The sequence below is a fragment of the Myotis yumanensis genome, unplaced genomic scaffold (assembly GCF_028538775.1).
Source record: "Myotis yumanensis isolate MYYU_CA2020_CCGP unplaced genomic scaffold, mMyoYum1.0.hap1 SCAF_23, whole genome shotgun sequence".
In the NCBI taxonomy this organism is placed as follows: domain Eukaryota; kingdom Metazoa; phylum Chordata; class Mammalia; order Chiroptera; family Vespertilionidae; genus Myotis; species Myotis yumanensis.
In genome coordinates, this window is record NW_027223774.1 from 504,948 (window position 1) to 520,888 (window position 15,941).

General features: G+C 53.1%; 1 protein-coding gene across 3 annotated transcripts in view; it reads left to right on the plus strand.

Moving 5' to 3' along the window:
- The first annotated feature begins 3,993 nt into the window (after positions 1–3,993).
- Positions 3,994–15,941, plus strand: part of LOC138999749 (zinc finger and SCAN domain-containing protein 4-like) — a 32,219-nt gene continuing 20,271 nt past the window's right edge. For 2 of the 3 annotated variants that reach the window (XR_011469444.1, XM_070401968.1), the window contains exons 1-4: positions 3,994–4,219; positions 11,491–11,573; positions 13,167–13,522; positions 15,512–15,638. The gene's annotated coding sequence lies outside the window, so the exon portion shown is untranslated. Of the gene's footprint in view, positions 4,220–10,734; positions 11,574–13,166; positions 13,523–15,511; positions 15,639–15,941 lie in introns of those variants that run through there. The other variant, XM_070401969.1, reaches the window with a different exon arrangement.

Consider the following 15,941-nt stretch of genomic DNA (forward strand, 5'->3'; position numbering starts at 1 on the left):
GCCACCGCTGGCCGCAGCCGCTGCCGCCAGGCTCCGCGAACGAGTCCGCGCCCGGCCCGAGCCCCCCAGCGCCGCCCCCCGAAGGCGCGCCGCCGCCTACGGCGCTGAGCGAGCGCAGGCCCAAGCTGCGGGGCTCGGGCTGCCTGGGCTGCCGCCGCCTCTCCCGGCCTCCGGCCTCTTCCAGGCTGCGCAGCTCGGGCTCCAGCTCCGGCCCAGCACCCGCCGCCGACCGGGCCTCAGCCGCTGCAGCCCAGCTGCCTGGGCCCGTGGCGCGGCCAGGCTCCGGGGCGAGGGCTGCGGTCACCGCGCACCGCGCTCCAGCACACTTGCCCCCTCCCCCCTCCCTCTCCGTCTTTACATTCACATATTTTTATTTGACATTCATTCAGAGTTTAAACAATCCATTCAATTTTTAACAACTTCCCAATTTCTGAGGGAGCTCTAAAGCCTCCCGCAATCTCCTTGAACTGATCAATCACAATACCCAAAGGAGCAGTCTGAGTCCATTCCACAGCGTCCATCCAGGAGGAGCAGAGGGTGGAGGGAGGGAGCAGAGGGTGGAGGAGAGAACACACACACACCAACACACCAACACACCAACGACAAGAAACAAAGAACAAAAGACAAAGACAGACACAACGCGTTGAGACAAAAATCGAAGGATCCAAAAAGAAGGTTTTACAGAACCAATTGACCTAGCTGGCAACAGAACTACAGAACCAGAATCAGAATCCGTACCTAACTGACGGAACAGACAGGAGTCCACCAGGCGTCCCTGGTCCTCTCCAGACTCCACCAGGGCGTCCCCCGGGGTTGTGGCCTGCGACCTCCCGACACGTCTGTCTGTCGCAGTCGGGGGAGGCTCACGCCCCTCCCCGACAGCCACCCGACCAAACAGATTTGCCAGCTCTAACTAAATTTGTGTTTCCAATATCTAAGCGATCGCTATTCAGAAAGGCGCCGTCACTTACCCCAAGAAGCGTCTGTTGGAACCCAGAGGCGGCTGCAACAAATACCTCGCTGCGTGCCCGGCGACAAGTGGGGGAGAGCCTCCTGCCTTAAATAGGGGGTCCCTCTCCTCCCCGCAGGGGGAGAGCCTCCAGCCCTAAATAAGGGGTCCCTCTCACCCCCGCCGGTATCTCGGTGGAACCTCCAAATGTAAAATCCGGGGTGCAAGCCGCTGTCACAAAGAACCAAGAGACGCTTTCTATGCAAACGCAAGGGGTTTATTTAGCTTCCAACATATGTCGGGGCCCACAACTTACTCTGAACGCGGCAGAGCAGTGGCCGTGAGCCCCGACTAAGGGTTCAGGCATAGGTTATATACTTTTTCTAGCTAACGGGGGGAGCAAACGGGGGAAGCAAAGGGGTCACTCTTCTGGGAATCTTGGCGCCGTTGTGAATTAATGCCTGTCCACTTTCTTATCAGGTTGCTTGCTTTTTAGTTTACTCCCGGGCTGCAGCCATCTCCGTAACCTCCCTGGCTGCAGCTGTGTCCCATAAAAGTTGATTGTTCCATCTCCCCCTCCTAACCTTCCTGATTGCCCTGGTGCTTGTTAAATGTAACACTCTGGTAACACTTTGATGCCGTTTGTTCCTTGACCTCTCTGACCTGATTATATTGGCGCCTCTCAAAAGATTCTCTACAGGTTTGACTATTTCTTACCTATCACAGCCCGAGCCAGTTTGGTTAGTGGAATAGAGTGTTGGCCTGAGGACTGAAGGGTCCCGGGTTCGATTCCAGTCAGAGACACATGCTGTGTTGTGGGCTCGATCCCCAATAGGGAGCATGCAGGAGGCCGCCAATCAATGATTCTCTCTCATCATTGATGTTCTTACGTCTCCCTCTCCCTTTCTCTCTGAAATCAATAAAAAAATATTTTTTTAAAGTATGAAGAATCACAAAACCTTGGGTGACCATTCCAGTTATGTGCTCACCTTAATTTCGCTTTCTCAGACTTCACTGCTAAAACTTCTCTGAGGCCCGGTTTGGCTCAGTGGATAGAGTGTCTGAAGGGTCCCGGGTTCCATTCTGGTTGGGGGCACAGGCCCAGGTTGCGGGCTCGATCCCCAGCGGGGGGCGTGCAGGAGGCAGCGATCAGTGATTCTCTCTCATCACTGATGTTTCTCTCTCTCTCTTCCTCTCTGGAATCAGTAAACATATATTTTATTTTATTTTTAGTAAACATATATTTTAAGAGAATAAAATAAAATAAAGCTTCTCTGAGGCCTTTAACTGTTTTCACCATCCACCCATGCTTCACCAGAACTATTTCCTAATCACTATGTAGTCCATTGTTAATAGCTTTCTGTAATTTTGCATTTTATTTTTATTGATTTTTTAGAGAGGAAGGGAAAAAACAACAACACTTCAATGTGAATGAGAAACATCAATAGGCCGGCCAGCCTGGCTCAGTGGTTGAGCATCGACCTATGAACCCAGAGGTCACGGTTAGATTCCCTGTCAGGGCACATGCCCAGGTTGTGGGCTCGATCCCCTGCATGGGCAGTGCAGGAGGCAGCCGATCCATGATTCTCATCATTGATGTTTCTATCTCCCTTCTCTGAAATCAATTTAAAAAAAAATCATATATATATATATATATATATATATATGATTTTTTTTTTTAAAGGCTGCCCTGAGGGAGAGTGGAATTCACCACCTCTGGGTGCACTGGACCTTGTTCCAACTAACTGAGCCGCACAGGTCAGGGCAATTTTGCATTTTATTTTTATTTATTTATTTTTTATTTTTTTATTGATTTTTTACAGACAGGAAGGGAGAGAGATAGAGAGTTAGAAACATCGATGTGAGAGAAACATCGACCAGCCGCCTCCTGCACACCCCGCACCGGGGATGTGCCTGCAACCCAGGTACATGCCCTTGACCGGAATCGAACCTGGGACCATTGAGTCCGCAGGCCGACGCTCTATCCACTGAGCCAAACCGGTTTGGCAATTTTGCATTTTAAACCTTTTTCTTTCTTTTCTGAGATAAGTTCAACTCCCCATGGAAGTGAGTCCCTGCAATGACAAGAAAAGTGGTAATTACTTCCCAGCGAGGAGTTGAAATCCATTGAAGGCACTCCCAGCATGTGAAATGCAAATTGTGCCCTAACCGGTCAAGGGCATGTATCTTGGTTTCGGGCACATTCCCGGTAGGGAGATGTGCAGGAGGCAGCTGATGGATGTTTCTAACTCTCTATCCCTCTCTCTTCCTCTCTGTAAAAAATCAATAACATACATTTAAAAAATAAAAAAATGCAAATTGCAAAAATCTATTAACAATGTCTTTTTAGTGATTCAAAGCCGGGAACGGAAATAATTCTGGTGAACACTCTGGAATAATAAGGTCATTTGCATCTGTAGCCCTGGGGGGTAGGGGGGGTGTGCATCTGAAATAGTACATTTAGCTCCTGAGAACAAGCCAAACTTCACAGAAGTTGGAGCGAATGTCCCCAAACACTCGGGTGAGAAGGGGCAGGCAGCACCCGACTCCCCCCAGAAGCCTGGGTCCTGGTGCTTTGTGGAGGGACCCAGGTCGCTCCAGTGGTTCTCAACCTTCTGGCCCTTTAAATACAATTTCTCATGTTGTGACCCAACCATAATATTATTATCGTTGCTACTTCATAACTGTCATGTTGCTATTGTTATGAATCGTCATGTAAATATCTGATATGCAGGCTGGTCTTAGGCGACCCCTGTGAAAGGGTCGATTGACCGCCAAAGGGGTCGCGACCCACAGGTTGAGAACCGCTGCTCCAAGCCCTCGCACCCAGGGAACCAGTTTCCCAGCGCGGGGCGGGTCTAAATTTCCCTGCGGTAGAGGTAGCGCCAGCATCCGTCCCTGAGAACTACATTACCCAGCGTTCCCTGCGCCGAGTGGCAGCTCGCTGGGCCAATGAGAGCTCTCGATGGAGGCGTCCCCTGGCGTGGCCCCGAGCGTGGGGCGGGACTTCCGGCGTCCTCCTCCCCGGCGGTCATTTTGGCCGGTTGGGTGTGTTCCTCCCAGCCGCGGCGGTCCCAGAGCGCGGCGGTCGTGGCTGGTGAACGAGGCGGAGAAGACGCCGGGAGGGTCGCGTCCACCGCAGGAAGGCGGGTCGGAGGTTCGGACGAGGCGCCGCGGGAGAGGGTCCGCCCCGGGGCCGGGACGCGAACCGCCGTCCCGCTCCGCCCTCAGACCCGGATGGCGGCGGCCGCGCCGAGGCGCCCGGCTGAGGTGAGCGCGTCCCCCGGGGCCTCCCCGCCGCCCCCTCCCGTCTCCCCTGCAGCTCGGGGGGCGGGTCCCGTTCCCTCCTGCTGCCCAGGCCCCGCGCCGGGACCGCGAGGCGGGGGGAGCTGGGGTCCCTCCCGTTTGCGGACGCGGGGCGCCCTGTCGGGGTGCGCAGGGCGGCGGGGGAGGGTGCAGCCCGCGGAACCGGTCGGGGCGGAAGCCGGGGGTCGGGGAGCCGGGGGCGCGGTGTCCGCGGGGCCCTGGGTGGAGGCCCGGTCGCGCCCGCAATACCAGTCTGTGCGCCCTGCCTGCTCCTCACGCCAGGGCGGGCTTATTTAATTTAATTTAATTTAATTTAATTTAATTAATTTACTTATTTGATTTTATTTTTTCAGCGATAGCAGAGGGGTTTTTTTTTCTTTTCTTTTTTTAATGCCCTTGACCAGAATCGAACCCGGGACCCTGCAGTCCGCAGGCCGACACTCTATCCACTGAGCCAAACCAGTCAGGGCAGAGTTTAGTTTTTTTTTGTTTTTTTAATTAAATATGTTTTTATTGATTTCAAAGAGGAAGGGAGAAGGAGAGAAACATCACTGATGAGAGAGAATCATGGATCCGCTGCCTCCTGCACGCCCCCCACGGGGGATGGAGCCCAAAACCCGGGCCTGTGCCCTGACCGGGAATCGAACCCGGCACCTTCCAGTCCCCCCTCCAGTGCTCTATCCACTGAGCTACACCAGCCAGGGTGAAAGGCAGAGTTTTATGGAGAGAAAGATAGACTCTCTCTAGCAGGGAAGGGACCCCAGGCCCAAGTGGGTTGCCCTGGTTGACTGACTGGAGAGCGGACGGGAGAAAGAGAGACATGGTTTTGTTATTCCACTCATTTGCGAATTCATTGGGGTTTTTTCCCTCTATTTCTTTTTTTTAAGAAATTTTATTTATTTATATTTTAATGTGTGTGGTTTTTTTTTTTTTTTTTCTAGTGAGGGATTACGAATTTATTCAATCATCCGCACTCCAGCTGGCTGAGCCTGGATGGCTCCGGCCTTTTATTGATTTTTCTTAAAAAATGTATTTTATTGATTTTTTACAGAGAGGAAGGGAGAGGGATAGAGAATTAGAAACATCTATCAGCTGCCTCCTGCACGCCCCCTACTGGGGATGCAACCAAGGTACATGCCCTTGACCGGAATTGAACCTGGGACGCTTAGTCCCCGGGCTGACACTCTATCCACTGAGCCAAGCGGTCAGGGCTCACTATTTATTTTTAGGAATATTTCTTTATTGATTTCAGAGAGGAAAGGAGAAGGAGAGGGAGATGGAAACATCGATGATGAGAGAAATCATGGATCGGCTGCCTCCTGCACGGCCCCCACTGGGGATCCAGCCCGCAACCCGGGCCTGTGTCCTGACCTCCTGGTTTGTAAGTGGATGCCCAACCACTGAGCCACACTGGCTAGTGCCGGCGGTTGCTTCTCCTTTGTGCCCTGACTGGGATGGAATCCCCAGCCTTGTTGTATCAGGACGTGGCTTTAACCAATTGCGCTATTCTTCCTCGGGCGCCATGGCGGATTTTAAACAGAGGAGGGACATGAGGGTTTTGCAAGTTCCCCAAAGTCCCTTTGAGGCGAGAACAGACCAAAGGAGAGTGATGAAGACATGGAGGCACTAGGCCTTGAAATCTTTGTCCAAGGGCTTAGTGCTAATCCAGGTTAGGCATCCAGCCTGGTGCTGACCTGGCTCCCGGGCCGGTATGAACCCCTGGGAACCTGACCTGGTTGTGGTTTATTATTTTCCTTTCTGGCACCTCATGTGAGCAGGTGTGGAAAGGCTATCCCTAGGACCAGGATGTACTAGTAAAACTGGGAATATTTAGGAACCTGTAGAGCCCCTTTCTTCCGGATGGGAACTAGGAGCAGGAGGACGGGGTGCAGGGCCGGAATCACTGTCCGAGAAGCTGGTTCTCTGTTCTGGAGGGGACGGGATGTTTGGACCAGAGAAGGCAGATGGCCTTACCCAGGTCTTAGGCCCCCTCCTTGCACAGTGGAGAATGTACTGTGAGGGCGAGGGAAGAGGAAGGAAAACCAGGGTGACCACTGCAGTAATTCAGTGAAGGGTCATGGAACCAGAGTAGTGGCTTCGGGGGAAGTGGCTGAATTCTGCAGGTGTTTATATTAAGGACCAACTAGATTTCCTAATGTGGAAGGAAAGTGTCCTGGGTGCTGGTGTTTCTATAATAAAATACCATAAACCAGGTGACTTTTAAATGGCAGGAATTCATAAGCATCAACCCATGAACCTGGAGGTCAGGGTTCGATCCCCAGTCAGGGCACATGCCCAGGTTACGGGCTAGATCCCGAGGGGGCATACAGGAGGTAGCCAATCAGTGATTCTCATCATTGATGTTTCTATCTCCCTCTCACTCTCCCTCTCTGAAATCAATAAAAAGTTATTTTAAAAAAACAACCCACATATCTTCTCAGTGCACAGTTTGATCAGCTTTAGAAACACTCCTAATCTGTCCTTTTTCCTACCCTACCAACCCATGCAAATCCCTTCAAGGAATTACAATTTTTAATTTTTTGCAGAAATTTTTTATTTTTCTTTTAATCCTCACCCCAGAATATTCTTCCCATTGATTTTTAGAGAGGGAGGAGAAAGAAAGAGAGAAACATTGATTGGTTTCATCTCTCATGTGGCCCTCAAGGGCCAGTGCTCTAACCATTTAAGCACATCAGCCAGGGCTCATTTTTCAATTTCACTGACATTTGATATTTTATTAATTTCAGGTGTACATCATAGAAATGATTCCCCAATAAGTAGTTGTGCAAATGTCTAGTACCCACCTGGCACCATGATCCTATATAATAAAAGGGTAATATGCAAATAGACCAACCGGCAGAATGACTGGTCGCTCTGATGCACACTGACTACCAGGGGACAGATGCTTAATGCAGGAGCTGCCCGCTGGTGATCAGTGCACTGCCACAGCGGGAGCGCTGCTCAGCCAAAAGCCCTGAGCCGGGCTCACGGCTGGTGAGCACAGTGGCGGTGGTGGGAGCCTCTCCCTCTGCGCAGTGCTAAGGATGTCCAGCTGACAGCTAGCGGGCCTGAGCCATCAGTTGGACATCCCTCAAGGGCCCCTGGACTGTGAGGGCCCTGCATGAATTTCATGCACCGGGCCTCTAGTAATTTATAATATTATTGACTATATTTCCTATATTGTTCTTTACATCCCCAGGACTCTTGTAATTGCCAATTTGTATTTCTTTTCTTTCTTTTTTTTATTTTTTATTGATTTCAGAGAGGAAGGGAGTGGGAGAGAGAGAGAAACATCAATGATGAGAGAGAATCATTGATTGGCTGCCTCCTGCACACCCCCTACTGGGGATCGAGCCCGCAACCCAGGCATGTGCCCTTGACTGGAATCGAACCTGGGACCCTTCAGTCCGCAGGCCGACGCTCTAGCCACTGAGCCAAACCAGCTGGGGCCAATTTGTATTTCTTAATCCCTTTCCCCTTTTCACCTAGTCGCCCAATACCCTTTCTATCTAGCACCCATCAAAATGTGCTGTATATCTATGAGGTTTTTTCTGTTTTGTGTGTTCGTTTGTTTTTTGAAGTCCACGTGAAAGTGAAATCATTAGTATTTGTCTTTGCGTCTAGTAAGATTTCATTTTTGTTTTTTTTTATAGGAAGGTGAGGAAAGCGAGGATAAGTTCAGATCCAGAACTGAGGATTTTTAGAAAGATCTTTTTATTGATGTTCATTTTTTAAATACACACACACACACACACACACACACACACTAAAAAAATGAACACACACACGTGTGTGTGTGTGTGTAACTGATTTTAGAGAGAGAGAGAGAGAAACATCTAACAGCTGTCTCCCACACACACCCCAGCCGGGGAGTCAGCCCACAGCCCGGGCATGTGCCCTGACCGGGAAGTGAACTGACAGCCTTTTCGTGCACAGGACAATGTCCGTCCAGCTGAGCCACACTGGCCAGGGCTGTGGATTTCTTGGTGATAGCCATTCTCATAGATGTGGGGTGATATCTCTTTATAGTTTTAAATTGCATTTCTCTGTTGATTAGTGACAGCGATTGTCTGTTCATATGTCTATTGGTCATCTGTATGTCATCTTTGGAGAAATGTCTATTCAGGTGCTCTGCCCATTTTTTAACTAGATTGCTTGTTTTTGTTTTTTGGTGTTAAGTTTTATGAGTTCTTTACATATTTTACCTTTCAACCCCTAATGTGATATTGAGGAATATTTTCTTAATAGATTGGTTTTTTGTTTTGTTGATGGTTTCTTTGCTGTGCAAAAACTCTTTAAGAGTAATATCAGAGAGTTTACTGCCTATGTTTTCTTCTAGGAGTTTTTTGGTTTGGGGTCTTACATTTAGTTCTTTAACCAATTTTGTGTTTATTCTTCTATATGGTATAAGAGAGTAGTTTCTGGTTTGTTTGTTTGTTTTTTGCATGTTTCTAAGTTTAGTTTCTCTTTCTGATAGTATGTTATTGGTATAAAATGCACCTAGTTTCTGAATATTCATTTTGCATCCCACTACTTTTCTGAATTTGTTATTTCTAATAGATTTTTTTAGTGGATTCTTTAGGGTTGTCCATGCATAGTATCATGTCATCTGCAAATAATGTCTGTTTAACTTCTTCCTTTCTAATTTTGATGACTTCGCCATTGAGTATGATGTTAGCTGTGGGTTTGCCATATGGCCTTCATTATGTTGCATTATGTTCCTTCTATTCCCACTCTACCAGATGTTGGGCTCTGGTTGGTGTGGCTCCGTTGGTTGAGTGTTGTGGGGCTAATCAAAAGGTCACTAATTCGATTCTGATCAGGGCACATATCCAGGTGGTGGGTTTGATCCCCAGTCAGGGTGCATATGGGGAGGCAACCGAACAATGTTTCTCCCTCTCCCTCTCCCTCTCCTTCTTCTCTCTCCAAAGTTAAGAAATATTTTTATATATAAGGATGTTGGATCTTGTCAAGTGCTTTTTCTGCCTCTATGGATATGATCATACAATTTTGCTTATGTAGTATCATGTTAATTGATTTGCATACATTGAACCATCTTTGCATCCCAGGAATAAACCCCACTTGATCAAAGTGTGTGATCTCTCTCTCTGTTTTTTTTTTAAAATATATTTTATTGATTTTTCACAGAGAGGAATGTAGAGGGATAGAGAGATAGAAACATCGATGAGAGAGAAACATCGATCAGCTGCCTCCTGCACACCTCCCACTGGGGATGTGCCCACAACCAAGGTTCATGCCCTTGACCAGAATCGAACCTGGGACCCTTGAGTCTGCAGGCTGATGCTCTATCCACTGAGCCAAACCGGTCAGGGTCTCTCTGTTTTTTTGTTTTGTTTTGTTTTTAATCCTCACCCAAATATATATTTTTATTGATTTGAGAGAGAGGAAGGGAGAGGAGAGAGAGTGAGAAACATCAGTGTGAGAAAGAAACATCGATGGATTGCCTCAAGCACACACCCCAACCAGGGATTGAACCCACAACCTAGGGTATGTGCCCTGACTGGGAATCGAACCTGCAACCTTTTGGTGTAGGGGCATCAGGGCTGATCTTTGTAATGTATTGCTGAATTCAGTATGCTCATTTTCTTTTCTTTTTTTTTCAGAGTTATTGGACTATAACATTCTTTTTTTGTGATGCCTTTCCCTGGTTTTGGTTTCAGGGTAATGATGGCTTTGTAAACATGTTTGAGAGTCTTCCCTCTTGTTGAACTTTTTGGACTAGTTTGGTAAAACTCACCTGTGATGCCATCTGGTCCAGGGCTTTTGTTTGTTGTTATTGGTCTGGCGCCATGGTCGGCAAACTGCGGCTCGCGAGCCACATGCGGCTCTTTGGCCCCTTGAGTGTGGCTCTTCCTAAGCCTTAGGAGCACCCTAATGAAGTTAATAACAATGTACCTACCTGTATAGTTTAAGTTTAAAAAATGTGGCTCTCGAAAGAAATTTCAATCGTCATACTGCTGATATTTGGCTCTGTTGACTAATGAGTTTGCCGACCACTGGTCTGGTGTATTCAGTGTTTCTGTTTTTAGGAATTTTTCTCTTTAGGCTAATTTGTTGGCATTCACTCAGATTATCTATAATAATAAAAGCATAATATGCTAATTAGACCGGCTGTTCTTCTGGACGACCTTCCAGACGAAGCCGGGACTGCGAGGGAAGCCCTGGTCCCGGGTGCCAGAGGGAAGCTGGTGCCGGCAGCCGGGGAAGGAGGGCCTGCTTTTGCACTGATTTCGTGCACCGGGCCTCTAGTTTTCTTACGATGCTTTTGTACTTCTGTGGTGTCGGTTATCATTTCTCTTTCGATTCTGATTTTATTTGGGTCCTCTTATTTCCTTGATGAATCTGGTTAGTTTACCAATTTTGCTTTTCTTGTTAAAGAGCCACCTCTTGTTTTCATTAAACTTTTGTAGTTTTTAGTTTGTTTTGTTTACTTCTGGTCTGACCTTTCTTCTCTTATTTATTGATATTTTTCTTGTGTTTTTTTTTTTTGTTTGTTTGAGGTGGGCCTATATTGCTGTATGGTTTTCTCTCAGAACTGTTTGGCTGTGTCCCATGGATTGTGGGTCATTATGTTTTTATTTTTGTCTCATGTCTTCCTCACCCCCAGATTTGTTCTTTATAATGTTGCTCAACTGTTGTTTTATTAAAATATAGTTTATTGATTTCAGAGAGAAAAGGAGAGGGAGAGAGAGGTAGTGACATCAGTGATGAGAGAATTACACGGAATGGCCTGGGTCTTCCCAGCAGGAATTGCCTCCTGAGCAGGTTGCAGGTCTGTGGTTTTGTCTCAGCACCTCAGCTCCTGTTCTTTCCTCTAGACCAGCGGTTCTCAACCTGTGGGTCTCGGCCCCTTTGGCGGTCGAACGACCCTTTCACAGGGGCCGCCTAAGACCATCCCGCATATCAGATATTTACATGACGATCATAACAGTAGCGACGTGACAGTGATGAAGTAGCAACGAAAATAATGTTATGGTTGGGTCACAACGTGAGGAGCTGTATCTAAAGGGCCAGGAGGTTGAGAACCACTGCTCTACTGGGTCCGGAAGCTCCGGAAGCTCTCGGTGTATCTGCTGACAGTTTGAGAGTGACCTGCACATTCCCTGGAATATTCCAGACGGAACGGAGAGATCCAGGGAAATTGTCAGACTCTGATTTTCGGGTAACGTGTTGGCCTCATGCAGAGACTGACGGCTCTGTGTCCTGCCTGACAGCTCTGAGCCGGGAAGCTGGGCCCGCGGCGCTGACTGGTTCGGACCTTCCTGCGGAGCCAGAGCCTTGGCGCAACCTGGTCCTGGTGAGCAGTGTGCTTCCTTCTCTCCTTCATTTCTGGCGGCGCCTCTGGGGGAGGAGGGAACCCTCCCCTCCCTCCAGCTGGTCCAGGAGCCGGGGCTGCGAATAGCACAGGAGGTGACAGCTCGGCTCCAGGGGCCGGGGAGCGGGAGGGCATCTCGGGGCAGAGACGGGCTGTGACACAGAACGGCCGATAGAAGAGTTGGGAGGAATGGGGCGGGGGGGGGGGCGGGCTGTGACACAGAACGGCCGATGGAAGAGTTGGGAGGAATGGGGGGGGGGCTGTGACACAGAACGGCCGATGGAAGAGTTGGGAGGAATGGGGGGGGGGGCGGGCTGTGACACAGAACGGCCGATGGGAGAGTTGGGAGGAATGGGGGGGGGGGCGGGCTGTGACACAGAACGGCCGATGGGAGAGTTGGGAGGAATGGGGGGGCGGGCTGTGACACAGAACGGCCGATGGGAGAGTTGGGAGGAATGGGGGGGGCGGGCTGTGACACAGAACGGCCGATGGAAGAGTTGGGAGTAATGGGGGGGGGGGGGGCTGTGACACAGAACGGCCGATGGAAGAGTTGGGAGTAATGGGGGGGGGGGGGGAGACGGGCCGTGACACAGAACGGCCGATGGAAGAGTTGGGAGGAATGGGGGGGGGGGGCTGTGACACAGAACGGCCGATGGAAGAGTTGGGAGTAATGGGGGGGGGGGGCTGTGACACAGAACGGCCGATGGAAGAGTTGGGAGTAATGGGGGGGGGGGGGAGACGGGCCGTGACACAGAACGGCCGATGGAAGAGTTGGGAGGAATGGGGGGGGGGGCTGTGACACAGAACGGCCGATGGAAGAGTTGGGAGTAATGGGGGGGGGGGGGAGACGGGCCGTGACACAGAACGGCCGATGGAAGAGTTGGGAGGAATGGGGGGGCGGGCTGTGACACAGAACGGCCGATGGAAGAGTTGGGAGTAATGGGGGGGGGGGGCTGTGACACAGAACGGCCGATGGAAGAGTTGGGAGGAATGGTGGGGGCGGGCTGTGACACAGAACGGCCGATGGAAGAGTTGGGAGTAATGGGGGGGGGGGGCTGTGACACAGAACGGCCGATGGAAGAGTTGGGAGGAATGGGGGGGGGGGCTGTGACACAGAACGGCCGATGGAAGAGTTGGGAGGAATGGGGGGGCGGGCTGTGACACAGAACGGCCGATGGAAGAGTTGGGAGTAATGGGGGGGGGGGGCTGTGACACAGAACGGCCGATGGAAGAGTTGGGAGGAATGGGGGGGGGGGGCTGTGACACAGAACGGCCGATGGAAGAGTTGGGAGGAATGGGGGGGGCGGGCTGTGACACAGAACGGCCGATGGAAGAGTTGGGAGTAATGGGGGGGGGGCTGTGACACAGAACGGCCGATGGAAGAGTTGGGAGTAATGGGGGGGGGGGGCTGTGACACAGAACGGCCGATGGAAGAGTTGGGAGGAATGGGGGGGGGGGAGACGGGCCGTGACACAGAACGGCCGATGGAAGAGTTGGGAGGAAGGGGGGGGCGCCCTAAAAGGACGCCTGCAGCTCTGGTCCTTCCTGAGTCTGAAATCCTGTCTCTAAACACAGAAGCGATCAGTTGCCCGCAGCTTCCCAGGACCCCGGGCCGGCCGCTTCAAGGAAAAGCTGCCCCGCAGCCCTGACGCCCGGCACTGCTGCCCCCTCTGTTCCGGGAGGTTCCACGGGGCTGCCCGGCGCGGAGGCCGTGGCTGTGGAGGCCGTGGCTGTGGGACCGTCGTCGCCCAGAAAGCCCTGTGCGGAGCGGCGTCTGCGGGAGCCAATGACGGTACCGGGCTGGCAGGACCCCCTGGTGACGGCGCCTCGTCCGGAGACTCTGGGCGCCGAGACCCGGCGGAGAAGGCAGGGCGGGCGCTGTCCTGGGGGCACCGAGCGCAATGGCGGCCTCGCTGGGGGGCCTGGCCGAGGTGAGTGCCCCCCCCCCCCCCCCCGCAAACCCTAAAGCCCCAGGGCGGGCACTCAGGACAGTGAGGCGCCCGTGGTGACACCCCCGGGGCCAGCCGGGCAGGGACGGGAGCTGCCCGGAGCCCGAGGCCCTGCTGCTGCTGCTGGGAGCAGAGCGGGGAGCCGGCCTGGCGTGTGGCAGTCACAGGCCGGAGCCGGGCCGGGCTGGGGGCGGAGGAGGGGGAGGGGGGGTCCCCAGAGGAGAAGCACGATGCACCAGGAGGCTGTTCCCCCGAGAGCAGAGCAGAGGGGGGGTGAGGGGTTGGCGCTGAGGGTCGAATCCCGAGTAGACAGGTGGCGGGTCTCCAGGCTCCAGCACTGGGCCCAGGTGCAGGGGGTCGGAGCCCATAGCTCCCCTCACTGTGTCCGTCCCCGCCCTCTGCCCTCGGGTTCCCCTCACCGTCGGCTCGTGGGAGGGGGTCCTGGTCCTCTGCGTCTGCTGTTTGCTGGGCCCCTGGGGCAGCGTCCAGCCCAGGGGCCAGGATGTGCAGATGGATGGGAACAGAGAGAGCAGCTGCCACAGGCCAGGCGGGGTGTGTGGATTGTAGCCATGGGGGTGGAGCAGCCTGTGGAGAGGAGGGAGTCGCGGGGGGTGGGAGCTCCCTAACTGGGCTGAGCAGTCGGGACTGGGCGTAATTTCAGTCCAGATTGGACGTAATTCAGAGAGCGGGAGTGTGGGCGGTTGGCTGTGAAGGTCTGCAGACGGGAAATGGGAGCCGAGGTCCACGTTAGCCCCCTGGCAGGTGCTGGGCGCTGTGAGGGGAGGGGCTGGGTGCAGGGCGGAGTCGGGTGGCAGGGGAGTGACCGGCTGGGAAGAAGAGGTCAGTGCAGGGCTGGGCCTCTTCCTGGGCCCCAGCTGGAGGACGGCCTGTCAATCACATGAGGGAGGGAAGAGGAACGTAGCAGGTGCCAGGCTTCCTGGGAGGAGTGGACAGAGGTGAAGGGGCTGGGGTGGTGGGAGCGAGGTGACCTGGAGGTCGTTCCTTAGTGGCCGGAGCTCGTGGGGTTTTCACGGAGCCGGCGTGTCAGTCAGGCTGTTAGATGAGCTCATCGGTGAGGTGCGGGCTGAGTCATGTCCCCTAAAATGTGTGGGGTTCAGGTCCTGCATCCCCAACCGCAGGGCGTGACTGTCGTTGGCGACAGGGTCCTGGGAGTTGGGCTCTGACACAGGGTGACTGGGCTGTGTGAGCCCCAGCAGAGCAGTCGCCCGGGAGGAGTGAGGGCAGGTGTGAGGACAGGGGCTGCGGCTCTTCGGCAGCACGTACACTTCAGTGGGGGCAACACGGTGGATTAGCGTGGCCGGTGGATGAGAGAGGAAAAGGTCTGACTGTGCGGACATCGGTTCAGCGGGAGGAGAGGACCCTGGGTAGGTTCGAGGCGGCTGAGATGGAAGCGAGACCCCAAGCAGACAGGCCTTCACAGGGGGCGTGAGGGTCCATTTGGTCTGTTACAGTACGAGGTCCAGTTTGTGCCACGTACTTTATGGATTTCAGAGAGGAAGGAGGAGGGAGAGAGAGAAGCATCAGTGACGGGAGAGAATCCTTGATCTCCCGCAGGCCCCACACAGGGATCGAGCCTGCAGCCTGGGATTGAGCCCTGACCTGGCTCACAGGTGACACGCAGCCCCTGAGCCACGCGGCCGGGCTGAGCCAAGTACTTGTGATGCCATGTGAGGGCTGACATGTCAGAGAAGAGCAGGTGGGGAGTGTGTGAGGCAGGGGCCCCCGGTCCTAGGCATAGGGACGTAAGCGAAGGTTGCAGGCACAACGGGTGTAGCGTGGAGGCCACTGGGAGGGTATTGGGGAGCCGCCTGGCTGGGGTGCTGGTGAGCGCACGGGGGCCACCTGGGGAGAGGCCTGGCGTTCCTCTGGGCGGGTGTTGGGGCAGGTGTGCGGGGAGAGGGGCTGCCGGGCCTGCAGCGGGTTTGCAGCTTCGTCTCTCCTCCGTGGCAGGGCCGCGTGAGCTTTGAGGACGTGGTCGTGTACTTCTCCTGGGAGGAGTGGGGGCTCCTGGACGAGACGCAGCGGTGCCTCTACCACGACGTGATGCTGGACAACTTCGCCCTGGTGACCTCGCTGGGTGAGTCCCCACACCCACCCAGTGACGGGTTAGACGCATCTTCTCTTTTTAAAGATATTGTTACTGATTTCAGAGAGGAAGAGAGAGAGAGAGACATCAATGATGAGAGAGAATCACGGATCGGCTGCCTCCTGCCCGCCCCCCACTGGGGACGGAGCCCACATCCGGGCCTGTGCCCTGACCAGGAATCAAACCATGACCTCGTGGTTCACAGGTCGACGCTCAGTCACCAGGCCGCTGGGCTCCACCTTCTCCGTTGCAGTTGGCGTTCATGTTGCTGCGTTAGTGTCCGGCAGTACTTGG